The sequence below is a fragment of the Serinus canaria genome, chromosome 3 (assembly GCF_022539315.1).
Source record: "Serinus canaria isolate serCan28SL12 chromosome 3, serCan2020, whole genome shotgun sequence".
Lineage (NCBI taxonomy): Eukaryota > Metazoa > Chordata > Aves > Passeriformes > Fringillidae > Serinus > Serinus canaria.
Genome location: NC_066316.1, coordinates 13000686 through 13027533, shown reverse-complemented (window position 1 = coordinate 13027533; position 26848 = coordinate 13000686). Strand labels below are relative to the sequence as shown.

At 44.5% G+C, this 26848-nt stretch overlaps 2 protein-coding genes across 3 annotated transcripts in view; both read left to right on the top strand.

Moving 5' to 3' along the window:
* The window catches only part of LOC103821325 (serine/arginine-rich splicing factor 7), a 1055603-nt gene that overhangs the window by 735125 nt on the left and 293630 nt on the right, over positions 1–26848 (top strand). The gene's annotated exons all lie outside the window — the stretch shown is intronic.
* ALK (ALK receptor tyrosine kinase) overlaps positions 5321–26848 on the top strand; it is a 306382-nt gene continuing 284854 nt past the window's right edge. Inside the window, exon 1 of the mRNA XM_050973237.1 lies at positions 5321–5382. The gene's annotated coding sequence lies outside the window, so the exon portion shown is untranslated. The remainder of the gene's footprint in view (positions 5383–26848) is intronic.

The window sequence follows — 26848 nt, the reverse complement described above, 5'->3', positions numbered from 1 at the left end:
CTGCACCAGGTAACTATGAAAGGAAGTGGGTCAGAGCCCCTCTCTTTTTTTCCCCCTCTCTTTCTCTTTCAGTCTCACTGTTTGCCCCAGCTCTGGACTGATGATATTCCCTGTTCTCTCTTCTCCACCTTTATTTCTCTTCTCCCTTGCTTTGCTTGGGCAAAGCATGGCTGTCATTTTCTATTCCATACTCCATACTGTTTGTTGTGGGAATGGGGAGCTTGTGGAACTGTTTTGTGACTTGTGAGCCAGCACCTTTGAGAAGTTTCTTTTGAGGACTTGAAAGTTTATGGCAGTGTGCATAAAATTAAAAGCTTGTTAGCCACCACATGTGGAAGCCTATAGTACAAATTTAAGGGCTCATTAGTTAACACCTTTTGAGTCTCAGTAGTGGGCTGGCTGCTGGAGCTGAATGAACTACAAGAGTTCCCTAACCCATGGCTTGGTGTCTTTGTTCAGCCTGGTGAGAATTTATAACAAACATCATGGCTCTCCCTGCACCCTCTTCTTTAACTAAACAACAACAACACTGCCAAAACAAACAAACAAGAAAAAAACTTGTTGTACATCTGGTTCCCTGTGCTATGTGAACTCCTCCTCCCTCTCAAACCCTCCCTGGTGCCTCTTCCCCAGGAAAAGTCTTTTTCAGGAGAAACCCTCTTTTTCTAGGAGAACAATTTTTTAAGATAAATGGATGCACATGGCACAGCCTATTCCAGGATAGGCACAGTTGCTGAAAGCTTTCCATGTCCTGGGTTAGTGATTTCCCTGACCAGGTCCTGGGTCCTCGTGCACTGAGGCTCCTGACAGCTGTGTTTCATGGAGGTAATTCAGGTTGAATCCTTTGTGCCCTGAACCTCTGCAAGCCCAGCAGCACAGACAGTCACAGTGGGCTGGTTTGAGCAGCTGATGCCCTGGGCTGGGGGCAAACGTTGTGTCTGCATTGCTGCTCTTTTCTCCCTTCAAGGGCCTGGTCAGGAGCACAAGCTGTTTTCCCTGGACATGACCATGGTGGCTGAAGACAGATTCTCCTTGGTACACACCAGCCAAGCCATGGGAATGTCTCTGGCAGGCCAGCTGTATCAGCTTTCAATCCCCAAGATGCTGGAATTAAGGCAGGTCCAAGAGAAAGAAGAGCTTTCAATTTTGAGTGACTGCTTTAATTGCAGATTCTGGGCAATGCCATGCCTAACGGAGAAGTGATAGTTAAAAATCTGTCCTTTTCACAAAAAATGCAGGAACTCAGAGACCTTTGCAAAAGTCTCCTTTGGCTCCTTTACACTCCAGCTGCACTGGAGTGCACTCCATTACTGCACTAAAGCAACCACTCAACTTCAGCTCACTGGTAAATACGAAGGGTGGAGGAAGATAAACGTCCTGCTTTGAAAGAAATCCCTTTTTGGACTCCTACAGCTACCAGTGGATGAACTATCCTGGGCAGCTTGCTCTGGGTGAGCCTGCACAAGGAGGGGAGTTGGACCAGAGGACCTCCACAGATCCCAAAAGCCCATCAGAGGACATTGCTGTGCTGAGCAACGTGACAGAACAGGCAGGGAGCTGGCAGCTGGAGCTGTGGCTTTGTCCCAGAGACTCCTGAAAGCTGATGTGTCACTGGGACAGCCTGTCCCAGCCCTTGCCCTGCCCTCCTCCAAGCCTTGGGCAGCTGTGGAGGCTCTCTGTTCCCCCAGAGCTGTACCCAGTGACTACCACACAATGGGCGTCTTTGCTTGTCCAGGTGATGTCCTCCCTTGGGGTCCCACACCTGCACAATGACACTCACAGGACAAGTGAGCACAGCTCAGCCAGAGCACAAGCTTGCCTTTCTTTCCAAAACTCACCTGCTGAGCAGCAAAGTTGTCCTCCATTGCCAGACAGGGCCATTAGAGGCTCTTGCTTGGGATCAGCCTGCAAGAACCAGGCTCTGATCACAGAGCAGCCCCAGAACAGAAGGGGCACTGGGGAGCTGCCCCCCAGCCCCAGCAGCCTGAGCGTGGCAGAACAAGGACCCCCTGCCCTCCTGGGCTCACTGCTCTGCACAACAGCATTTCCCCCAGTGCCACTGGCAAGGACATGCTGGTGTTCCTGGTGGCTCTCCAATCCCTCTGCTTGCTAAAAGGCACCACAGACCCTTCATCCCTCCCACACCCGTTCACTCCATTAGTGACACATCCCTGGCACCCCAGCCCAGCCACAGGGCAGCCATTCTCACCTCTGCCAGTCTCTCCAGACTCCTGGCAGGATGTATCCTCCACTGGGTGAAAGGCAAGGAGTGGAAGAAGGGGAGCAGTGATGCCTCTGCTGCTCAGCTGTGGGAGCAGAGCCCAGGGACATAGCCCAGAGCAGAGACTGCAGGGCAGCAGCTCACCTCCTTCTCCAGGGGTTAGACACTTAGCAGTTAGGTCACTTGGTCTCCCTTTGTCCTATGCAGTGGGAAGGGACAAGGAGAGAGCTGAATAAGCCCCAGCTGCCTATCCTCTCTTAGACAGCTGTGCTCAGCACCACCCCCAAACACAGGGGCACCCTTGCCCAGCTGGGGAGCTGTGTTTTCCTGTCTGGCTGCTCCTGGAGCATTTCCCAGCTTACTCCTGTAATGTTCCCACCCACAGCTCCTTCAGTGCCTGGGAGCTGCAGAAAGAGAGGAGAACCAGTGCCAGGCCCTGGTGCTCCCCCAGCCCAAGGGCAGATGTGTCTGCACAGCCCTGCCCCATGGGAAAGGACACAGGGGCAGGACAGAGGTGCCGCCCGAGCCATAGCTCCCTCTGAGCTGCCATGGTATAACAGCAGCTTTTATCCTTCCCAGCTGGGGACCAAAATGTGATCAGGGGATGTAGGACATGGAAATGTCCCCATCAACTCCCTGCCAGGGGAGGCAGAGATCGTTCCCAGAGTGGTGTGTTCATGGCTGGGAACCTCTCCTGCCCTACCATGGGGTGCAGCAACACAACTAACCCAGAAGTGGCACTGCAGGAGCTGGTGGGCCAGATGAGAATGATGAGGTCCCATCCTCAACACTTCCTTCCTCCTGCTCCTCCTCTTCCTCTTCTTTCTCTGCCACTGCCGCCTTGCTGCTGCTCAGCACCCACAGCTGGCCCAGGGCTAAACAGAGCTGTGTGTGCAGAGAGGAGAGGCAAGCAGTGAGCTGCAGCTGGCCTCCCTGGTGGCCCAGCCCTGGTGTCAGTGTTGGGATGGACACTGGTGCACTTGTGCCAGGGCATCTCTACCCTGTCCCAGAGCCAGAGATGGCACCCTTCTGGTGGGTCATGATGAGACTGAGACCCAAAGTCATTGAAACTGAAAAGCAAGGGATTAGGCTTCACAAGTTGAGCAGAGCTCTGAAATAGAAAGAGCTGGGGGTAAGCAAGGGTCTGTCCAAAGCATTTGCAGCCAAAGAAATGCCAGCTTCTTGGATGAGCTTTGAATCAGCTCACCTGTATGAGCCTAAACACAACACAGAAGTGGCTATTTTTGTATAAACTCTATTATTTAACTAATCCTTCAGCAATAGCCCTGAAGTTCCTCAACACTTCTGTGGAGAAAAGATCATGGTTCCCTTTTCTAGCATTGCACCTGCAATTACACTCTGTGGCATTACAATTATGGAGGCATTACTCTGTGGTTCTGCTCCACAATATCTGTATATTAACATTAATTTGATATAAGCACAAGAATAACTGCACGACAGAATAATTGCACTCTAATGATTATATAGTTAAAGTACCTGGATTATAAAAATATACATGCATTAAGTATCAAACTAAAGAGATAATAATAAGTCATTAATTCATATAGGCAACTTGCAGAAATATGAATGAGTTATGATTAGCTATCCTAAGGCACAGCACTAATGTAATTACAGTAATTAAATTGTATTTATGAAGGGTAAAAAAAGGGGAAATTGTTGCATGAACCTTTCTTAAGGCTGTTGTTTTAATGCAGAAATGGAAGAATTTTGATCCGTTTTTTAGGATGACTTATACTCTAAGATTCCCCCCCCTACTTCTCCCTTCTCATATTTTTTTTTTCTTTCTCTACAGGGAAAAGACATGCAGGGCTGTTTTATGGATGTCAGCCTTTAAGGAGGTAAGGAGGGAAGCCAGGAAGGGAAGAAAGGAAAGGAAAAGAGGAAAAGGAAGGATGGGGAGGGAGGACAGAGGGAAGGAAAGAGAAAGAAAGGGAAGGAAAGGGAGGGGAAGAAAAGGAAAGCAAGGAAGAAAAGCGGACAGGTACGTCCATCACTGCCTGCACAGATAGAAGAGGCGGGGAACAGGACCCCAGAGCCCCCCGCAACACGGGGGTGGCAGCCGGACTCGGCGCCCGGTGCCCGCCCCCAACCGCTCCGGGCCATGTGGAGGTGCGGCTCCAGCCGTGCTCTTGCCGGCGCGCCGGGTCCCCCCTGCGGGCAGCAATCGGCCTCTGCCCGCCCCCGCTCCCGGGGCCCGCGCGTGTCCCAGCCCGGTCCCGGGTGGCAGCGCAGCCCGGCCCGGCTCCCGCGCCCGCCGGGCCATTTTTTTTCCTCAATGAACGCTCCGCCCGCCCCGCCCCCGTATATTTGCATAATGAGGGCTACCGGGGATGCCATTGGCTGCTGGGGGGCGCGCTCGGGCGTGACGTCAGCGCTCGCTGGGTAATGCCTGCGTTGTGGCGGGTAGTTGGAGCCGGCAAAGCCCGCGCAGCGGCGGCCCCGGGCGGTGCGGTCGGCGGCGGCCCCGAGCTCCCTCCGCAGAGCCCCGCGCCGGCATCGCGCTCCCCGGCGCCGCTCCGCGGGCGCGGGACTGGGTGCTGCCGGCCTCCCGTGGGTCATGGCTGGGGACAGGCTGCCCGCCCGCCTCCTGGCCGCCGCCTGCCTCGCCTTGAGCTTGGCCACGGGGGCGGCGGGACCGCGGGACACCCCCGGCCTCTCGCGGCTGCAAAGGAGGAGCCTGGCGATGGACTTCGTCGTGCCCTCGCTGTTTCGCACCTACGTGCGGGAGCTGGTGCTGGGGCCGCCGGGGCGCGCCGCGGCGCGGTGCCGCCTGCGCCTGGACTGCGCGCCCCTGCTCCGCGCCGCCCGCGGGGCGCTGCCGGGGGCCGAGCCGCCCGCCTCCCCGGCCGGGCCCTCCGCGGCCGGGCGGCGGCTGCGGCGCGCCAAGCAGCTGGTGCTGGAGGTGGGCGAGGGCACCGTGCGGGACGGCTGCGCCGGGGAGCCTCCGCCGGGCTCCGGCGGGGCGCACCTGGAGTTCAACCTCACCGAGCTCTTCGCCTGGTGGCTCCGCGCCGGCGACGGGCGGCTGCGGGTGCGGCTGATGCCCGAGCGCCGCGGCGCCCTCCCGGGCAGCGAGCGAGGGCTGTCGGCGGCCATCCGCGCCGCCCGCCCCCGCCTCCTCTTCCACGTCTCCGCGGCAGGTGAGCCGTGCGTTGCATGCCGCGCACCGCGCCGGGCAGCGCCCCTCGCCCGCTCCGCACAGCGCCCGCCGTGCCCCGGCGGTGCGGTGCGCCCTCCCCGCCGGGACGCGCGTCCAGCGCCCCGCACCGTCCCGGTCACTGACAGCCCCGCCGATGCGGGAAGCGCTGCTCCCCCGAGCAGTCGCGCCTTCCCCTCACGGTTTGTCACTAAGGGCTGCGCTGTACCTGTGCGAAATGCATCGAAGCGCTTTGGTGGGGCCAGGAGGACTGTTTTGAAACTGATGAGTGATTTTTTGCGAAACGCCAAGAGTTCCTATGTGCTAGAAAGCCGCAAGGAAGACTTAGAAGGTTAAAGTGTCATTAGTCGAGGGACAGCAAGATCAGGTTCTTTGAAACTTAAAAAATATCGTCCTAAAAAGGGTTGCTTCCTCAAAGTCCTGCGAGGGTTTTCAAGGTTATGTGCCAGCAGACCAGGGAACAGCACAAACATCTCCAAAGCTGGGTCTGGTTTCCGATTTTGTACATTAAAGCTACTGTCTCCATTACTGGATATTGATATTAATATTATTACTCTTCTTTAAACATAAAATATAAGGGCTGATTGACATTTTAAAACCCCAAAGGATCCTTAGTGAACTGCCTTTTCTCAGCTACAGTACATGAAGCTGTACATCTGAGAAGGCTCATGCAGCACTGGTACTTGTGTGAAGAGAGAACCTGGCTTAGAATTTCGGTTCTGGTGGGTGGTGATTGGCAGCCACGGTTTGGGGCAGCTCCTTTATCTCAAATCAGGACGCTGTTATGGGCCAGTGATCAAGAGAAATTTCCATTCTGTGTGTGCATTGTATCTTTAACAGAAGCTGTGATTCAGCCTTTCCTACTAGAAGAATATAATACCTAGAGGACTGCAGGTCCAAATAATTTGTCACAGTGAGTTAAGTCAGGTACCTTTTATGAAGCTTTGTAGAAGTCAATGGTGTGTCCCTGAGTAGCCACCTGCTTAATGGACCACAGAATACACTTCAGAAAATTCACAAGAGGAGGGAGAAGTCACTGCTGGGCTTTGAATACAAAGTTGAAGCAACTAATTTTTGATGCTCATCTGAAAAGATGGGATAGCCGTCTGAAGAGCTACAAATGGAACCCCTCCCCTTCATTGCTGCCTGAAATGAAAACCAAAGCTGACTGTCAGGGTAGGCTGTGTGTGAGTAAGTCCTGCAGCTGTGGCTTAGGCGAGGTACCCAGGTTAGCTCTTCCCGTGTTGGATCTGGCAAGGATAACACAGAGGTGCTGTCTGCCACAAGGTGGCTAGGTGAGGCCAACACCCCCCCCCCACCCCCTTCCAGCAGGTCTTGCCTTGCTACATTGCCGTAAAGAAAGAAATATTAAAAATTAAAGACACCAAACCCTACTGTCTCCTTTTCTTTCTGTTCGGGGAACTTGTTGTGGTTAGCACTTGTTTCAATTTACAGATCTCCTCGGGCAGTGAAGCCTTAGTTGCAAATGCCATTTTTACTCAGGTACTTACAGCAGTGATGGAGCTTGAGGACATGCATTTGTCTTCTTAGAGGATGAAGGTGTGTTTTTAACCTGAGGGAAGGGCAACTAACAGGTTCTCTGATGTGAATACAATGCAGATGGAGCTTTAACCAAAGCTATTAAAACTCACAGGTTTTATTTTGTCTGTTGTCTCACTGTTGAGGAGAAATGCATGCTCTTCCGGATCAGTAGAAAGCTATGCCCCTGTTGGAGAGAAAGCTCTGCTGTTCTTACTGCAACACAGTCATGCAAAGTCAATCACAGAAGAGGCAGGAAAAGGAGGAGCAGAGGGAAGGAATATGGACCTCCTTTACCTCTATCGAAGTGGTAACTTCTCCTTGCAGCTGTTCATAATCGCCTGCAAAAATCCTGGTCTCTTTCTGAATGCACCTCTGCTTTTTCAGCAGTGGCTCCTCAGCATAGTTACACTGTTTATGGCTTTGTCCTGCTTTTGTAACGTGGGTTTGTTTAACAACATTAGGGAATCCATTCCTCCTGCTTTGCTAAGGTGCTGCCTGTGTGAACACCATGTGTCACTGCAAGCCTTAAATTTGTGCTGTGCAGCCCTGCCGACAGCAGGATGTGCTGACACAGTGATAACAGCACGAACAGCCTCCACCAGCCTGTCAGATTCCAGCAGTTATTGACACCATTGCAGCTAATGTGCACAGGGCTTAACTAAAGCCCTTCCTAAGGCAACTGAGCCTTTCCTTCATTGCTTAAGCTAATTGGAAATGGATTTCAAACAACACAATCCTCCCATCAACAATGGAAAACTGCTTCACTTATGTTGGCATACTGGGCTTTTGTTTTTCCTCTTGTCTGCTGGAGATGTCCGGGGTTGCAGTACTTCCCAGAAAAATGTATAATTACCTTGCTAAATTATTTTCACCACATTATCCTCCCTATGAATGGAGAATGAATTATATTTTAGGGTGAGAAAAAATGGCAAGGGGATGAAGTCACGCTGACCTTAGAGGTGACAACAGAGTCCTGTAAATAATGCTTTATTATCTTTGACTTATACTTTCATTTGCTGGTTCAAAGAAAAATTTAACTGGAGTGAACCCTTTCCTTTTTCAACAGCACGCTTGTACAAAGCATAAAGCACTTTGTCTCAGTCTATTACTGAACAATTAGTAAAAGATGTACTTATGGGCAGCTGTTGTTCAGCAGTCAAGCCATAAAGTTGAATTTCTACAGGGCTCTTCTGCAAATATTCCTGATGCCAGATTTTTCTCACACTCTTCCTTGTGGGAACAGAGCATCCTGCAAGAAGCTTCCATTTAGAGAAACTGCATGGAAGTTTCATTCAGTTGACATAGGACCAAACCTCAGCCCATCTACCATTTCTGTGTCAGCTTGGCCTTTTCAAAATTGGGTTCAAGAAAGTTTTCCTCTCTTGGAAATGCTTTCAGATTTAGTACTGTCTTCTTAGCCTTCTCCCAGTGCTTCTCTGGGACAAAAAAAAAAAAATCCAATTAATTTGGATCTTTTCTTACAAAAGACACAAAAAAGACAGGCAACAAGAAATGCAGAGGAAGGGAGAAGGAGGCTTGGACAGGAGTCCAGTGCTGCAGATCTCCAGGATTTGAGGTGAACCTCTCAACTACCAAGTTGCTGTTGACTTTGCTCTCATTGTCTGTGGTTTTGACTAGAAACTCTGCTGTGCTTCCAAGGAAAACTTTCCCAAAAGAATCTAATGAAAACCAGTACATTGCCATGGGGAACTGAACAGTCAGTGAGAACCTTACTATCAGGAGATCTTCAGGCTGGCTGTAGTTCTGGTCTTGCAGGGTTTGCTGTATAGTGTTGAACCACAATGTGTCTCTGTAGCAGTGTACTCTGGACAGGTTATTGAGCTTTCTTGGTGGAAATAATCCAAGAGCCCTTCCACTCTAACCCTGCACTGGTATTTGGATTTTTTTCATGTTAACGTCACAGGTAACCAGTTCTCTCACTATAAGGCACCTGAGCCACAAATGTTGCTAAATAGGTTTCTTGTGAGTTTACCCAGGAAATTTAATAAGCTGAAATGGCCATAAAATAACTTCCCATGAAAATTAATTGCTACTTACATATGCAAAGGTGGGAAATGTATGTTAAGAAGGGTCATACAGGGTTGAAAATGAGTCATTCTTCCCTCTAAAGGTCAATGTACTTTCATTCATGAAATAGATTTAACATTCCAATTATATTTTTTAAATAGCAATGCATAACTTTTCATCCTCTGGCTAGGCGAAATATTACTCCTGCACTGTGGCCTTCATCTAAAATTTTATTAACTTGCCACATGTATTCTCCCTGAAACTCTGCATTCACTACATACCAATGCTATTATAATGCTGAGGCAATTAGGCTTTACATCTTTAGGGGACTGCTACTATACACCTGAACTCATTTGCAGGAGGAACCCTTTGCCTAAAGATTAGAAGGAACTTCAGACTAGATAAAAATGTGGTTTTGAAATGGGACATTTTGTAAATGAAAATCAGAGCTCCAAGCTGAAATCTGACTGTGCTGAAGTCTACAGAATTATTTCTGTGTATTATAGAGGTACCAGCATTTAATCAAGGTCTCTTAGTAATATTTTTCATTATATTTTGGTTTTGTTTTGCTGCCTTCAAATGATACCATTTGTAATTGTGTCATACTGAGCAGAAAACTGATAAAAGATATTGGTCACTTTGCAGTTGCTCTCTGGTTTTCTCTCACCCTCAGCTGTGAGCCACACCTGAGATCTGATCTTGCTCTTCTGATAATGCAGTGGCAGAACTTGCTGGATAAGACTGAGGCACTGCCATCAGGCTTCTGAAAGGTTTCTGGTATAGTGCAAGTGGCTTTGCTCTTTGCTGGGGTTTTGTGCTTTGCCTCATCTATCAGGCCAGCTTTGCCAGTCTGAAGCTTAAAGATAGTGTGAGTTGCACTTGAGTTTATTCTGGACATGAATGAGTGCAAATCAAGGCTTTCCTCTTCTACCCTTGGGTTGTCAATGGTACCAGTGGGTTGCCTGTGGATTGCCAGTTGCTAACTCAGTGCATCATGTGTGTGCTTAGAAGCATCTTTCTCAGACTTTCCTGCCCTATTAGGTATGTAGCACTTCCCTCTAGACCTCCAGTCATTAATGCTCTCCAGAAATGTGGATATAGTCAGTTCACAGTGCCTCTTCTTGAACTGGAAATGCTTCTTGAAGAGGAAACTAACTGTCTAGTGATGGGGTTTGCCTGGCTTTGTGGGCAGTGTGTTCCTTGATCCTACTGCTGTCCTGCTTGTTCCTGTCCAAGTCACTTCCCTACTCCATCAGCACTGAGAAAACTCATGGCTTATGAGTCTTTAGACTCATGATGCCTTGTCCATGTTGACCACAAAAATTTGGCTTGCAAAGCCATGAGGCTTTCACAGTAAAGCCACCAGGATTTGCAAATTTGTTGCTGATTATTTGACAGATAATGTTAGAAATTATGCTCAGTCTTTGAGTGGTTCACGGAAAGTGTGATGTGATCACATGGATTTGTTTTCCCAGAGTTATGTGGTGTTGCTGATCCTCATTGGGAGCCAGGATTATGCAAAATGTGTTTATGATTTCTAGATCTGTTTTCTGCAAATTTTGTTTACTTTTAGGCTTATTGTTTTTATGAATGTTCTTATTCATAAGCATGTTCAGTAAAATAGCCATAAACAAACACCAAAAGGGGCACAAGTAACAATTTATTATGTTTGAATGAACATTTATGGCACATTGAAAAAATATGTTTTCTCTAAACTTGCTGTGCTTTTATTTCCACATCCTTAAAAACAGGGAATAAATATCTACAGTAAAGAAGTGCTCAGGGAAACTTAAGTGCTTTATTATACAAAAGCAGAGACATCCTTCAAAATCAAAGGCAGTTTTGCAGTGTCTGAATGAATTGGATCCTGAAGTAATCTGGTCATTTGGTTCACTGCACATCTCACCCAAAGATTCCATGATAGGAAATAAAATGTGTGTTTCTGACAATGTTTGTGAACTAGCCAAAAGAAGTAGAAGAGTTGAAGGGAGACTGGCAGGATTTAGCACTTACAAATTCCCAACTAAGTGAGTCTTGTCTTAATAAAGAAGATCCCACCTTTTGGATACATCAGTGCTAACTCCCTTGGAGTGATGATGTTTTGAGAATCCAAGTTGCTTCCCAAACAGCAGCAAATTCCACACTGTGCCTGGACATTTCCTGTCTAATTCTCACACCAAAGCATCCTCTTGGGCTACTCAGAACTAGAGTACTGAGATTAGGAGATGTATGGTTTTGGCACGAGTGATTTACCTAATAGCAAACAGCAATTCAGGTTGCCTGCTTTCCAGATCCCTTTTATCCACTGAGCAACAGCATCTGTTTCCTGGGAAGCCACTTCTGAACTCAACATGGTTGCTGAGACTGCAGTGCTGGGCTGAGAAAGGTCCTTTATGAAATGTACCACATTTGTCTTGCTTCTTTAATTCAGAAAGACTTGGTTGGAGAAAAATGTCATGGAAGCCTAAATGCAGATTTGATAAGTCTGACCTTTCTTTTCTTGCGAACAATAAATGTCAGAAAGCTTAAAATGACAAGTTGGAATGGCTGGAGGTTATTTATGTGTTTAAATATTTAGGCAAGAAACACATTTTGAGACTAAAGTCTAATTTACATGAGTATTTTGATTTATGACTGAGATGACCAAGTAGCTTCATGGTTGTCACTATCCTGCTTAGCATGGCCACTCAGAAATTCCCTGTGGCAGCATAGGTAGGACTTAAATATCTCTACTTGCAGAAGCTGTGAACTCTGTCAGTTGTAGCGAAGGAGAATTACCTTCCCTCGTTAGTCAAGTAGGATCTGTGAAGTGGTTGAATGTTCTAAGTGTACCCAGTAGACAGAGCTGGTGGCTGGCTTCAAACTGACTTCAGACAAGTTTCTAACAACAGGCATTTCTTTGGCCAAAGAACTTCAGTAGCAGCTGCAAGAACTGAGTTCTAGTTTGACTTCCAGCTTAATTACCGTGCAGTACACAGCTCTGCCGTTGACATCTTGTGTGAGATGAAATACTTCCCTTTGTGGTGGTTACTTCCTTTGCAAAGCAAGGGTAGTTTTGACTGCTTTTGAACTCTGTTGGTAGATGGTGCTTTTTCTTGTGAATTAATAATGCTTTTACTTTCTAAGAACCTGAATAAAGGCAGTAAGGTGCAGTCTGAACTCTCAGCTTTTCACGGCAAAAGCTAAAAGAGCCGGTGTACCATATTGATTTATTCCCATCTCTGCACTGCTAATAGTCGAAGGACTGCTATTTCCTTCATTTCAGTGATAGCAAACTTAGAGTTTTGGTTGATGCTACAAGAAAATCAGTTTCTCTTTTATTTTGAAGAAAGTTGAGTCCTACCTTTGACCGTTAAAACACCACCTGTCTTGAAGCCAAATAGTCAAATTTAGATTTGAAATTTGAATTTTTTGAGAGTCTTTGACCAAGATTATTTGTACCCTCACAGTTAATGAGAACAGGATAGGCTGTGGCCAGCTGCTCATGTGCTTTTGGCAGCTGAGCACCATCTCCATTTGCAGTGAGGAGCTGCAGGTGTTGGCTGCTGCTGGCTAATGGGGACTGCTGAGCAAACCGAGCACTGTTTGTCCTGGCTGGGAAGGCACAGTGTTGTGGAGGCAGTGAGAGAAGGTTTATCCTTTATGGTTTCTTACTTAAGATATCAGGCATTTGCACAGAATGGGGCATTTGAGATAGTTTACAACTTTAGTGGATTACCTGATTCTTCCTGGGTTACAGATGGCATAGGGGAGATACTAGGCTGAAGCCTTTCAACTAGATGCTTCTAGAAATATGGGGCATACCTTTGTAACTTATCGCCTTTACCACTCTTCAGCTCAGTTTGCAAATCTCAAGAGTTTCCTCTGGTATTCCAATGTTTACACCAAGGCAGAAGAGCTACCTTTCCTGCTGAAACAAGGGTGTATGATGAATCTATTTTTGGACTGGGATTTCCCTGCAGTAATGTACTGTGAAGAAAGAGGTGGAGGCTCTTTCTGCAAGCTTCTGCCCATTTCCTTACTGACAAGCAACTCTCGCTGGTCTCATGTCTTACAAAACCTTGTGATGAAAGAAAACCTTGACTCCATCTTCAAGTTACAAGCTGGGCAAAGAGAGAGAAGGCTGTAAGGTGAAGAGCAGAGAACATCGGGGTGGTGAGTCCAGGGGGAAAAAGCAGGATCCTGCTGAGTGAGGGTGGGAGTACAGAGGGAGATGTCCATGTGGGTATTCTTGTGCTATATATTTCTTGATGTCTGTTAGGAAGGAAAATACCAGTCTTGCTAGACATGCTAGAAATGGTGATTTTCATATGTCATATTCCTTCTAAGAATTTTATTGTATTGAAATTTTCTTTCCAGCTCAGTTTTGAAAGCTGGTGTGGTTCTTTGGTTGCTGTAGGGCTTGTGACATGCAGCTGAATATCTGTGACTTCGCTTACTAGAAATCTGTGGTGATGCTTGAGAGCTCTGCAAGTTGCAGCAGACCTCTAATTGCAACTTGTATATTGGCATTCTCCTGCTGTTTCTGCTGGCCCATTGAGTAATGAGTTATCTCGGATGCAGCAGAGCGTCTGGGCTTTTTATAGCCTCTTTCGTGTTGGATTCTCAAACTACTTTAAGCCTTATCACCCTAGTGACAATGCTAAGCATTAGTATACCTGTTTTAAAGAGAGATCATAGAAGCCAGGGATGGAAAAGCATTATTTGATTATGTTAGACTGAAAGTGCTGAATAGAATTTTCTCATATAGAATATACTATACAGGGAAGTCTCTCTTTGCTTCAGCCAAAAAGCCAAGGAAGAACAAGAAATTGTAGTTGAGAGGCTCAGTGTCTTGCTGGAAATACTGCAGCAGTTATTGGTAAAACTATCTTAGTCTCCTCTGCTCCGCACCATGTTTATGACACTCCTCTTTAAATAAATCTGGTTTTGTCACATTCTGCACCTTTTGCAGTATTGTTTTCTTCTTAGTTTTGGGATCATCTGTGATCTGCTGAGCCTCTCCCTATCTTCAGACATCCCCCTGTGGCCTTAGCCTTTGTAGGGCAGTGTATGTCAGCATTATAGACCATGATGCAATGGTTATTTCCAAGGGCTGTTTCATTACTGATGCTAATTAAACTTGAAACTAATGAGAAAGGATTACTTTTCAGGGCTGGAAAGGAGGCCAGAATAGTTATTATAGGTTAATTATTCTTCTAAAATACTCATTTTAAGTAACAATTCATTTTGTCAACTTTTTCCTTAAATTGTACAAGAGCCTTGTTTGAAGAGGTTTCAAAATATAATTGCTGCACTGACCTCATCTAGCTCTCAATCAGTAATCTCCTTCCATCAGCAAAAGGTTAATAAAATCTTTAAGGAAAGGAATTTTATACCTTATCTATGTGTAGACAATTTAGAATAGGTCTCCCTGCAAGTATTTCCTATTACCCTTCTGCATGATTTCTCTGGCATACTTTTTAGATGTAAAAAATGTTGCATTCCATAAAGCTTTCAAATTTAAGGGTTGCTTTGCAAAACAGGTGCATTACAGAGGTAGGGACTGAATCTACCTGGGGCTGGCTGAGAATTGGCACATAAGTCAGAACACACTTCTTTGTTCTCAAAGATCTACAGCCTGTGGTGAACCTTAAAAATCTGTCCTCACTTTGCAGGACACTGGGGTGTCCATAACATGATTCATATCTGCTAAGTAACCCAGGGAGGACATGAAACTTGTTTTACATGGGAGCCAAGGTCTCTTTCTGGCTGGGAAGCACTGTGGCTTTTGAAGGAGAGGACACGTGCTGGTCCACCTTGCTCCTTCCCAGCTGTTATATTGAAACTTTCTTCTTCCTGGCTCTTTGTGGAGATGAGGGATGGCTTCCAATTGTTGCAATATTGTGCTACAAAAAGGTTAAAGCAGAGCTGCATTAATGATATTGTGAGTGCTTAAAGCTGAATAAAATCATAGAATTATGTAAGTTGAAAAAGACCTCTAAGATCTCCAAGTCCAACTTTTAACCCAGGACTGCCAAGTCCACTACTACACCAGGCCCCTAAGTGCCACATCTACACATTTTTTGAACATTTTCAGGGATGGTGATTCCACCATTCCCTGGACAACCAGTTCTAATGCTTGATAATCCTATCACTGAAAAATGTTTTCCTAACATCCAACCTAAACCTCCCCTGGCACAACTTAAGGCCATTTTCTCTTGATCTGTCTGTTGTTAGCTTGGAAAAAAGACTGACCCTTATCTGGGTACACCCTCTTTTAAGGCGGTTGTAGAGAGTGATAAGGTCACTCCTGAGTTTCCTTTTCTCCAGGCTGAGCCCCCACAGCTCCCTCAGATGCTCCTCATCAGACCTGTGCTCCAGACCCTTCTCCAGCTCCACTGTCCTTCCCTGAAGTCTCTCCAGCACCTCAGGGTGTTTCCCATAGTGAGGGGCCCAGAACTGGACACAGCACTGGAGGTGCAGCCTCACCAGTGCCAAGTGCAGGGGCGCAATCCCTGCCCTGGTCCTGCTGGCCACACTCTTGCTGACAGAGGCCAGGATGCCACTGGCCTTTTTGGCCACCTGTGGAACAGGTCCTTTTCCTCTGGGCAGCTTTCCAGCTGCACTTCTGTACTGTAGAACTGCAGGGGCTGTTGTGACCCAAGAGCAGCGACCTGGCACTTCACCTTGCTGACCCTCCTAGAGCTGGTCTGACCCCATCAATCCAGCCTATCCAGATCCTCTGTTTTTGTGGACAGGAAGGAAAGCAATCTTTATTAGCTGTAAATTTTAGGGCAGCTTATGTGCTCCATTGACCATGGCCTGATGCTTTCTGTCAGGGCACCTGCTTTGCATCTTGCATTAATGTGAGGGCTGTGAAGGAAACACCTGTGGATGAAGGCAGTGCTGCGAGCAGCAAGGCCCCAAATGGAATGGGGGATGCTGTGGCTTTATGAAAGCCCTTCCCTACCTGCTCCACATTTCAATCTATCTTAAAAGGACGGCATTCACCAGGCCTGAGTTCAAGAAAAGAGTTACATCCTCCATCTGAGTGCTGGTATCAAGTTCAAAGATAAAACACCCTCTGAGTAATCACTCTTGCCACTGGGCTCTGCTTAGGCCAGCTCAGAGGATTTGGGATAATATTTGAAGCGCTGAGTCCCTTTTGCGATTAAGGTTTTAAATCACACAAAGATTGATCAAAAGCTCAATGTTTCCTTCTTTCCCTTTCCAGCCTACTGTCCTTTATCTCTTGAAACAAAGCAGCATTAACTTTTAAGATCTGATTCAATAACATTTTATGGATAATAATTATGACTGATATTAAGCCTTCAGCAACCAGTCTGTACAGAGACTTAATGTATTGAGGTTTATTACCACTGTAACCTATCTTTTTACATTGGCTGTAAAGCAGGATCAACTGTACTGGTAAGAGGAAAGAGAATCATCACTGAACTGTTTGCCTTTGCTTCTCTGCAGGGTGTTCATATTGTTGCCACTTAACATTGCTGGCACGGTGGGAGTTTGCTGGTGAGGAGTTTTTGTTTACAGAGTCTGTTTGCGCAATTGCAGAATGAATGAACAAATGAGTGTGTGAATGAGCTGCAGCAATCCTGTGCTGGGGAAAGGAATCTATTACTGGATAAACCCTGGAGACCAATTGATCATACTCTCCCTTTTAATAACGAGTGTGGGAATGCAAAGTTTCTAGACATGAGCTCAACAGCTTTCTCTAAGGCTTATCCCAATAATGGAAGCTCTTAAATATAGAAAACTTCTTTAGACACTCCATATTAGTGATTTTTTTCCCCAGAAGTTTCCCAGTTTCCTTGATCTCATCAGGATATTGTTGTATGTACACATCATGACAATGAATGGAGATGGTCCCTAAACCAAACTGAAGACCAGGCTGAGCTAAAGAAACCCCCTGGTTTCTGGGTCTTTAAATGCTGTGCACAGTGGTCTAAATATAAATTACAATATGAGAAAGGAAATTCACCTCAGTTTCCATATGGGGTCTTCAAGGAAAGTTCTCATGTTGTATTGGCACTGAAAAAGTCACCTGAAGGACCTGGGACTGGGTCATTGCTCAGCTGAACTTTGTGATGTTCATGCATCATTAACTGTAGCTGTATTATGTGGTTGCCTTTTTTGCCTTGCTTCTCGACATAACTTTCTGTATAAGGAAATCTACCTTCCCGGTAAGTTCAAATTAGATGCTGTCTGCTTATGTCCTTTTTGCCTTTTTGATGGGGAAGCAGAAGGGAATTCTAAAGTGCTCTGTGAGCCACATGGAGGCCTTGCTTTGACATCTCTAAATATGTGAGTAATGGGGTGCTTAGAACAGATTTTACGTGTGATGGATGCTCAACAATAAGGAATCATACATTGTGAGCAGCAGAGCTTGGAAAGGAGAGCTGCTCAACAAGATTAATGGGAGGGGAGACCTTTAGTGTAATGAAAGACAGTTCCAGCTTGAAAACAGACAATGCCACACTAGATCGAGTCTTGAGGATTTGGACACTCAGGTTCCCTCTGTGCCTTTGTAGAGCCCCTTCCTAGGCAGGGAACACTGGAGAGGTGCAAGGAAAGTGCACTCCCAAGTTCCCACTTCACTTGCAAGTGAGTACACTGAGGCACCAAGGGAGCAGATTGTCCAAGGGATGTCTGTCAAGTGGGGGATAGGGCTATTGAAGGAAAACTAGGAATTTCTTTTTGTTTGAAGAAGTGCAAGCTTATAAGAAAAGCAGGATAAGACTGCAGTAGAATGTAGCTGGGTCTGAGCACTGCAGGGTTTATTTTACGACCATTTTCCTGTGGAGAAATGACCTTAGACAAATCACGCAAGTGAAACCTAATGGGGAAAAAAAACCCAACTTGAGTCTGCTTTCAATTAGATAGTAATTATCTTGTTATTAGAAGAAATATCAAGTTTAAAAGAAAACAAATATCTGTATTTAAATAATGAAAAAAAACCCCAACAGGTGAAAGTGTAGCTCATCCATCCCTTCCATTCTAAGTAGAAAATTGGTATTAACTCTGAATATCATGACTAAAGGACTATGAACAGGAAGCAGAATTAGCAAAATGTTAGTGGAGCTGGCTGTAGGATCATTGTTATGACTGTAACTGCTATTCTCTGTCTCTGACAAGGATAATAGTGTATGGAAATGAAGCCAGCAAACATGTAGAATACATCTAAATATAGAGGACAAACAGCAAATAATAACTGGACCAGTAATCAGATGCCGAAGGCCTTATCTGTTAGTACAGGGGTTTGAAAGATGGCAGTGCTGGTAGACAAACATTAGGAGGACTATGAAGCTGAGGATAAATAGAGCAATATCCTCTAAACAGTAAAGAGCTGAAGCATAAGACCCTGGAAAGACATTCAGGACTTATTGCTTGAGAAAGATCCCTAAAGCTGTCAAGCAGATGTGCAGCTGGTAAGTAGATGACTCGCTGGGACGTTGACTGAAATGGTAGAAGGAATAAATCAGAGGGGATTGCATTAGTGTAACTGAAGGCAGTACATTACTTTGCTTTGAAGTATAGTGTCCTGTGGAGAAAGCAATGACTGTCATCCCATAAGAGTGATCAAACTGAGTGGAGGCATGTCCCAGATTTAGGCTGAAGCATAGTCAGGGGTTTCTCTTCTGAGCACTCATAATTTTCAGGTTTTCTTGAAGGCTTTGGACTAGAGTTTGATGGGAGGCGTAAGGGGCTGGTCCTAAGCCAATGATATCTCCCCATTTGTACATCTGCTCTCCTCTCCTGCTCTCAGGTACAGACAGACTGGATAAGAACCACCTTTTCTGCTCTTTGCTGTTGGGCCATGTGCTGTGAGTGCACAGGGAGACAGCACACCTCCTGTTCTGTGTCAGAAGATAAAAAAATAGAATTTATCTTCAACCTGGCATTTTTTGTCAGCGCTTAGTCTAGGAGGAAATGCAAAAGAAGGCCTTGGTGCTATGTTTAGTGGTTGGAACGGTAGTGTCCGTCTGTCTTTACACATGTCAAACCAGCATGGAGATACTAAGAACTCTTGTTCTTGAATTCTTATGGCTTTGTGGAAGGGGCTTTTGGGCATAACCACTGCACTGTAGTGTGTGTGTTAGCCATTAAACTTCCTGCTGTAGCCCACTCTTAGACCTTTGGCATCATGTATCTGGGTTTTGAGCTGAATTAAAACAGGGAAGCACCAACCCAATAAGGAGAATGATGGCGTGACAGCATCCTAGTGTAAGCAAAGGGGAAAACAGCTCTCCAGAGTTCAATGACAGGAGGAAGGTGCTTGTCAGACTTACTAGAATATGCCTAAAGAAATTATGGTCACCTCTTAAAATGTTTACATCCACTGTTCATTAAGCATTGCATCCTTGAAGACCCAGTTTCAAGTTCTTTACCTTTGTTAAAATGAAATTATGTTTGATTTACACCAAGGTAACAAGGTAACTGTACAGAACAAGCAGACCAGTCACATCTCCAAACTGAGGGTGAGCATCTTTTACCTTTTTCACTCTGCCTATGCTACTGTGGTCATGCCTTCAAGGTAAGGCACTTTTGCATGGTATCTCAGACTTGAAATTGTAAAAGCTAATGAATTTGCCCTTTCTGCCCCATGAAAAAGTTCTCAGTATATGATCCTAAAATTATTTCAAACACACTTTCATCACGTGAATTTTGAAAATAAGTTATTCTTTAAAATAGGGATTGGGAAAGGGGAAATGAGTCAATATTCTTTCTGAAAATAAAGAGACAACTAAATTGAGATGTCCATCTGAAAGGAGAATGTGATTTTTACTTCGGAAGGGATAGAAAATGTCTTGTTCCTACTTCTAAAATCCTTTCCAATAGTCAAATCCATCTGCAAAGATAAAGAGCTGAAGTATGATCTTGTCTCTTAACGTGTCTTTTATCATCACACTCATCTCTTTCTCCAGAAGTACTTGAGGATGGTAGAATGGAGTTCAGATTAAAATGCTCAAGGGAAGGAAAAATAATAGGAAGGTCAGACTTGTATTAAAGATTGTATTGAAGTCACATCAGCAGAATTACCAGAAGGAAGAACAGAAAAAGTACCTAAATGAAAACTCTTATCAAACTAGTTTACAACTAACATAGAAGTGTCTTTAATCTCCTGTGTTAGTTCAAGCTAGAATAATTCAAAACTTTTCTTTCCTAGTCTCTAAACTGGTCCATAGATTGTTTCTGTGGAGTAATATCCTGGGACAGATCTGTTTTATTCATAATTTTGTTTTCATGGCAAGACCAAGACTTCTTATGGGTGCACTGTGAACCATCTTAGTATAAACTTGGATTCTCTCTCAGGATTGCCACAAGAAGATAAGTTTTATGTGGCAATTTTTGAGCTGCTTCATGCACGTCTCTAGCCTAGCAATGAAAGCCTGACTTTCAGGGTACTGTCTAAAGCCTTATCACTGACCTCCTAACCCTGGTCACTGCTTTTCTAAAGCCTCTCTCCAGAGCCTCATGGGCACTTCCATTATCCAGAAATTATCATAGCATCTCTTGAGAACAAAGTCCTCTGGAAGCAGTTTTGTTTTCTCTGGGTAAAACACAGTTATCTCTTGCCTCTCTGTAGCTTTTATTGTTGGTACACATTGCTGGGGTCACACACAGGGGGTTTCAGGTGTTCCTTTCAGTTTCACACCCAAGGACAGGGAAGATGTTGACTTCTGGAGCTGCAGATACATGAAGGCTCTGTTTTGCAATTCACCTCTTATAAAATGTTGCAGGTAAAAGCCTCCTGAATCAGAGCCAAAGCTGGAGCAGGTGCAGCCAAGAGGTGAGTGCAGCTCTAACAACCTGCATCTCAGATGCCTTGGATGCAAAGACCAGATAAGCTTTATTTTCCAGGAAAATTCACTTGTTTCTACCATAGGCTTCTTTGTTAAGGCCTTTTTTTTCCTATCTCATCAAGCTAGGTTCTGTGTTATGATTCTGTACTACAGCAAGCAGGAATCCTTTCCCAAAACAGCCTCTTCCTCCAAAAAGGCTGATTACAGTGGAAGTTGTGCCTTGCTGTGACTGACAGTGTCATGGCTTGATCATACACAAATCTGCCTTGATGTGACTTCCTCTGCAGGTTCCTTCCCAAGCTCTTTTTTTTTTTTAATATTGCATTCTGAACAAGTAGCTCTTCTTATAAAGACACTTCATAAAAGCAATATGTGCAGCTCCTCTGAGTAGCACTAAATCTGTGACAAACCTAAGGGAGGTTCCCCAGAAAGGTGATAAAATACTGACTTGTCAACTATTTTGCTGGCTAAATGGGAAATGCAGCTGGCAGCTTTACCCTTTAAAGTGGAGAGAGATAAGGGCAGTTTCACTGTTTCAGTCAGCCACAATCATCCATAAAATGAAGAGTTACTTTGTTTTTTAAACTGATGTCTCAGTAGTGAAGGACTCCACTTTTCGCTGTATTCATGCTATTCATCCTGTGCTGTTCAATAACTGAAGATATTTACTAATGAATTAAACTAATAAGATTTCACCTGTTAACCATCTTCCTTGAAATACAATTTTTAAAAATGTTTATATTTGGAGGTCAACACAAGTAAGACTGACTGACTCCCAAGAAAGTGACAAATTGCTAGAGTTGAGAGATGTGGAAAGTGAAGTTTTGTGACAGTTCCATGGTCCTTCATGATTCTTTTTTTCAATAAAATTATGACATTGATGAACCCTATGATGTTGCTGAAGGAAAAAGGGAATAGAAGTGAATTTGGCTTTCTCCCAGAGGCCTTGTGCTGAATAGGTTGTGCTGTAATCTGAGTCACTGGCAACCATCTCTGATACTGCAGGGAAGATGAGGGATTCTGACCTCCTCTTCTTTGATGTTGGAACACTTCATGGAGTTCACTTTGTTCTTTTCTTCTCCCTTTTGGTGTCTGATGTGATTTACTTGTTACTGCTGATGAATGCGTGCTTCTACCCCAGTGAAACCCAGCAGTGAGTCTCAGCCTGGTGCCTGCCAGGTCAGTGCTTGGCCATGGGTGACAAAGGGTGGCAGTGATCCCCCCAAGTCACTGCAGCCCTCATGCCTCAGTCAAAACTCTTTCTGGAATAAAGTGTCAGCTGAGCAGAGCCTGAACATCATGGCTTTCCTCCCGACCTGAAAGAGGTAAAATGCAAATATCTCTACCATTGCAGTTTGATTAGGAGCTGCAGAGAAGCTTCTTGGCAAACCAAAAAGTTAAAAAGAGTTTTGTCTTTGCAATTCCTAAACAGGTTCAGAACTCCCCTCCTCAACAATTCTGTGATTCTGTGACTGTGGACATCATCAAATAGAATTTGGCTGGGCTTTTTCAGGGCAGCTTGAGCTGTGCTCAAGGATGTTACCCTGTGATACATGTTCTTAGCTGTATTATTCTGTCTTTTTGTGAATAGCAGCAAACTGAGTATATCTGCTTGGAATACTAGGCTCAGATTTATGGTACTCTGCATACGTGTTTGCTCACCACACACATCAGCAGAGTAAAGCAGGGCCTCTCGTTAGGGAGCTGACAGATTTTTGACAAGATTGTCGAATCCCAAGTCATGCATGAGTTCCCTAACTGCTTTTGGGCATGGCCTGGGTGTCTGCTTGTTACACAGGACGAGTATTTGGCTCACTCAACAGACAGCAGGTCGTCCCATTGACACCTGCCCGCTCTGGTAACAGATCAGCGAACCTACTGCTGTCTAACGTCTCCATGATAATGCAACACAGTTGAGAATTGATTTATAAAATGCAGGTCTCTCAGTAGATGCAGCAGTCAGAGGGGGAGTACAAGGTGACAATGAAACAATTCAGATTAGCAAGTGGGGGCATTGCAGCTGCTTGTGCTGTAATTGCATCTCTCCAGATGTTCCTGTGATGTGCAGGAGATGCCAAGCAGTCTCTAGGCATAACTGTATTTCACTGTTCAGCTTTCCAAGCACTCTTCTGTGGTCTGTAGAGAAGAGAGAATTTAAGGACCCAAGCCTTTTCATCTTCTGTGCTGTCAAATAAACTCTGTCATCTGAAGTAATACTTCCCAGGCATATTTTTTTCATAGATTTCTTTTCACATTAAGATCAGCAAAAGCTCTTTCTGGGAAGCCTGATTAAAAATGCAGTTCTTCCCAGGAAAAAAAAGAAAATAACATTTTCGGCATCAAAAGAGATCACAAAATTGTCATGAAAAAATGAAATTAATTTTGAAGATTATGTATTGCAGGAAAGTAGGTAGAAGTGACCTCAGGGCTTTCTGCTGTTTGTAAGAGTTTGTGGGTTTTTTGAATAGACATCTGCTAAGAGTAGAGGTGACAAAGACTCTCAGAGACAAGAAATTTTCTGCTTGGATTAGCTTCAAGAAATTGAGGAAGATAGCTAATTTCTTTGCAAAATTTACTCTTGTCTGTATACTAAAAATGAACCAGCAAACGAAAATATGTTATAAATATGTTTCCAGTTTAGAACAAGAAAGATGGAGAGGAACTATTTACATGAGCATATGCAAGACAAGAAAGAATATTTTCAAGCTGAAAAGGGGAAGTTTAGGTTAGGTGTTAGGAAGGAGTGATGAGGCACTGGCACAGGTTGCCCAGAGAAGCTGGGGATGCCCCATCACTGGAAGTGTTCAAGGCTAGGTTGGATGAAGCTCTGAGCAACCTGGTCTAGTGAAATACATCCCCACCCATGACAGTGAGGTTGGAGCTAGATGATCCTCCAGACAAACCAGTCTATTATTTTCTGGGAAAAATTAATCTAGTAAGATGTATATCATTGTGTTTTGACAGCCCAAATTCTTTGTAACACCATCATGTTGAATGCTGCTCCAACTTGTGTAACCTCCATCTGTAACAAACCCCTCTCATGTTTGCTCCTCCAACATCCTTTCAGGTACACATACATTTCACAGGAATAGAATATGTGTATTGTTATTAGCAAAAAATAATGGTGCTCCCCTGAGGCCCATGCTTTACCAATAACTTTAATAAGGTGTGTTTTGTATCCTGAGATGTGTCTCTCATTCCAGCATTGCATACCTGGAAGGCAACAGTGGCTGTCTTTCCAGTGTCTTTAATCAATCATTTAAGATGAGTTGTGTAAAATCCAACTGACCCTTCTATAATAACTAGGAGAAAATAGCTTTGAATTGTCATTTTGATAAATTTTGGAGTATTGGCAGTGTTCTGGGCTATGGAGCCAGGCAAGCAAGCCTTTCATCTGTCAGTGTCATTATGAAATATCTTAAAAGAACAGGGGGAATAGTTATTCGATAAATCTTATCTCCATGAATGAGTGGATTTTGCGTGGTTTCATAATCTACTAAACTCTAATAGCCTATATCCTTTGCTTCAAAAATAGCTGCTAGAACAAGGTGTTTGATGAGTCTGTGTACTGTTTTCCTGCAACCCCTGAGATTTGTTTATGTCAATGAATGACTTTCAGTGGTGAATACCAGAGGAATTATTTGCCTATGTGGTGCCTGCATGATTTTAACTATTTATTGTGTGATAAAACCAAATATTTTGCTCTTCCCCATGTTTTTCTGTAGGGTAGAATACTGAAGGCACGTGGAACAGCTCTCACAGCAGCATGCCAAGAAAAAATTCAGAACTATGTGAAATCATTTTTGTTATACGTGGTACCAAATAAAATGCTGGTTTTAGTATCCTATCTAATGTCTACTACATGGCTGGGGCCTATACTGATAATTGAGTGCAGTCTGAAGATCTACTGTGTTTTATTGCATTGTCTTGACTATGTGCCAGTTTTAGTAGAAATTAGAAGTTGAGTTCATAGCTTCACACACACCATAGCTTAAATGCAAATAACAATGGTATCTGAAAGTAAAATAAGCTTCCATGATAAGAAGGGACAAAACTCCCATTTTGCCACTTGTGTTGCCATTTTTTGCGGGGGGAGAAGGCAGAAGAGGAGAGGAAGAGTGGAAAGAAGAGGAGAGAAGGTAGCAGTGCTGCCTTGCTGTTAGGAAGAATCAGACTTAGGTCATGCAAGGTCACCTCCCAAATACAGGGTATTTCTGGCAAAATAGCATGGGCAGTGCTGCAAATGCCAACACTCCCAGGTCCATACATAGAAATTCCATGTGAAAAGACTCTGACTTCTGGATAACTGGCTTATAGGGTTTCCCATGAAGGAACAGACCATTATTTGAATTATTTTAGGCATACCTAACTCTTCTAGACTATTAAGCATTCTCCACAGTTTCATGTTGAGTCACTGTGACCACTCTTCATACTGAGGCCAGGAGAGCAGTGTCCCCATAAGATATTTTGTCCCAAAGAAGCTGCAGGTGGTGGGCAGGACTTAGTGAACAATGCAAGTATCTATGTAAAGACACTGGGAACATATGTGGTAGCACAGAGGTGACTTGGTGGGCTGCCAGGAGGGAATAAGTATCTGTCTGAGTTTTTGTTTCTTTCCTGTTTGGTGGAGATAATAGACCCAGAGCTTATTAGAACAGATTTACCATGCTTATATTTTATGGCTGTGGTATGTCCTTGTACTGCAGCTGGCAGGGTTTTCTAGGTGGTGTCTTGTATTTGAGGAACAATCCTGATTTTCCTGAGCATCTCCACATAGAACTGGCAGAATAGGATTATTATTTTCTACCAATGCTCTGAAAGGCTGGATAAACATAGCATTTCCTCAATATGTGTCCGGACAAAGCATTAGTACCAAATTTAGAATCTTTGCCAGGAAGTGAGAAAAAAAAGTGCAGCAGTGTCACATTTGAGAGGAAATTCAAGCTGAGTTTTAGTATATAATTATTTAATTTAATTAATATAAACACAACTGTGATTATTTTTTTTCACTAATTCAGCCTGTTTTGAACTGCCAGCTTACATTTGTGTGACTGTGTTCTCAAAAATGACGCAGCTCAGTTTGCTGGTGAATGAGAAGTTCATAGAGTAACTTGGTAGAAAAGAGCAAATGGACCCGGTGTTTTGAACACAGTGCAAAGAAAGTCTGGACATGAGAGAAATATGAGGAGGCAGCAGCCGTGTCCTGACAGGGCTGATGAATGGCAGGTGGCCACAAGCCCGACTGCTTCTCTTTGGCTGCTGCTGCTGATTCGCAGGCAGGTGGGTGAGAATGTTAAAGGCCTGACACATGGAGTGACAGATACCCTTAGTGCTCGTGTGCACAGCGCACTGGCATGGCTTAAAATAGAGCCAGCTGCATGCATAATTAAGGAGAAATAATTGCCATGCACTTATGTAAATTATCTTGCGGTTCATCTTCCCCCACCCTCGCACCCTGCTCAGTGTTTCCATCAGGAAGGTCCCACAGTCAAAAATTCACCTAATCAGTGAGAAACACTAAAATATTATATTTGGAGGAAAAAAATTAGTTGTTTTCTGTAAGAGAATAACACCATATGAACGAAGTATGTGGCTCCAAAGTATGGAAGAATCGATGTTGGTAATCTGGCAGTTTGTTCTACAAACAAAAATTAATTTTAGAAACCTGCATGTGAATTTAGTAGTTCTGTCATTCTTGCTGTCTTGTAACTCAGATAAATATCTTATATTTCCTGCTAGCTGAAATTCTGCCTACATAAGCTTTTCCATTCAGCCTGTTAGAATCATTCTGGCAATATATGACTGTGAATTTAACCTCGTTTTTGTTTGTACTAATTATAAGTTATATTGTATTTTTACTTTCTTTGGGAGAAACACAAAAACTCTATTCCATATGTAATGGTTTTATATATCTCCCAGATGACTGTTCTGGATGCATCTGGAGCATTGTTTTCAATAAAATATTCTTTCACTCCCCTTTGCTCATATTCCCCTTTCTTTCTAAATTGAATAAAACTCTGCATATAGTTCTAACAAATTACTGTATTTCCAGATCACTGGTGACTGCGTGCATCA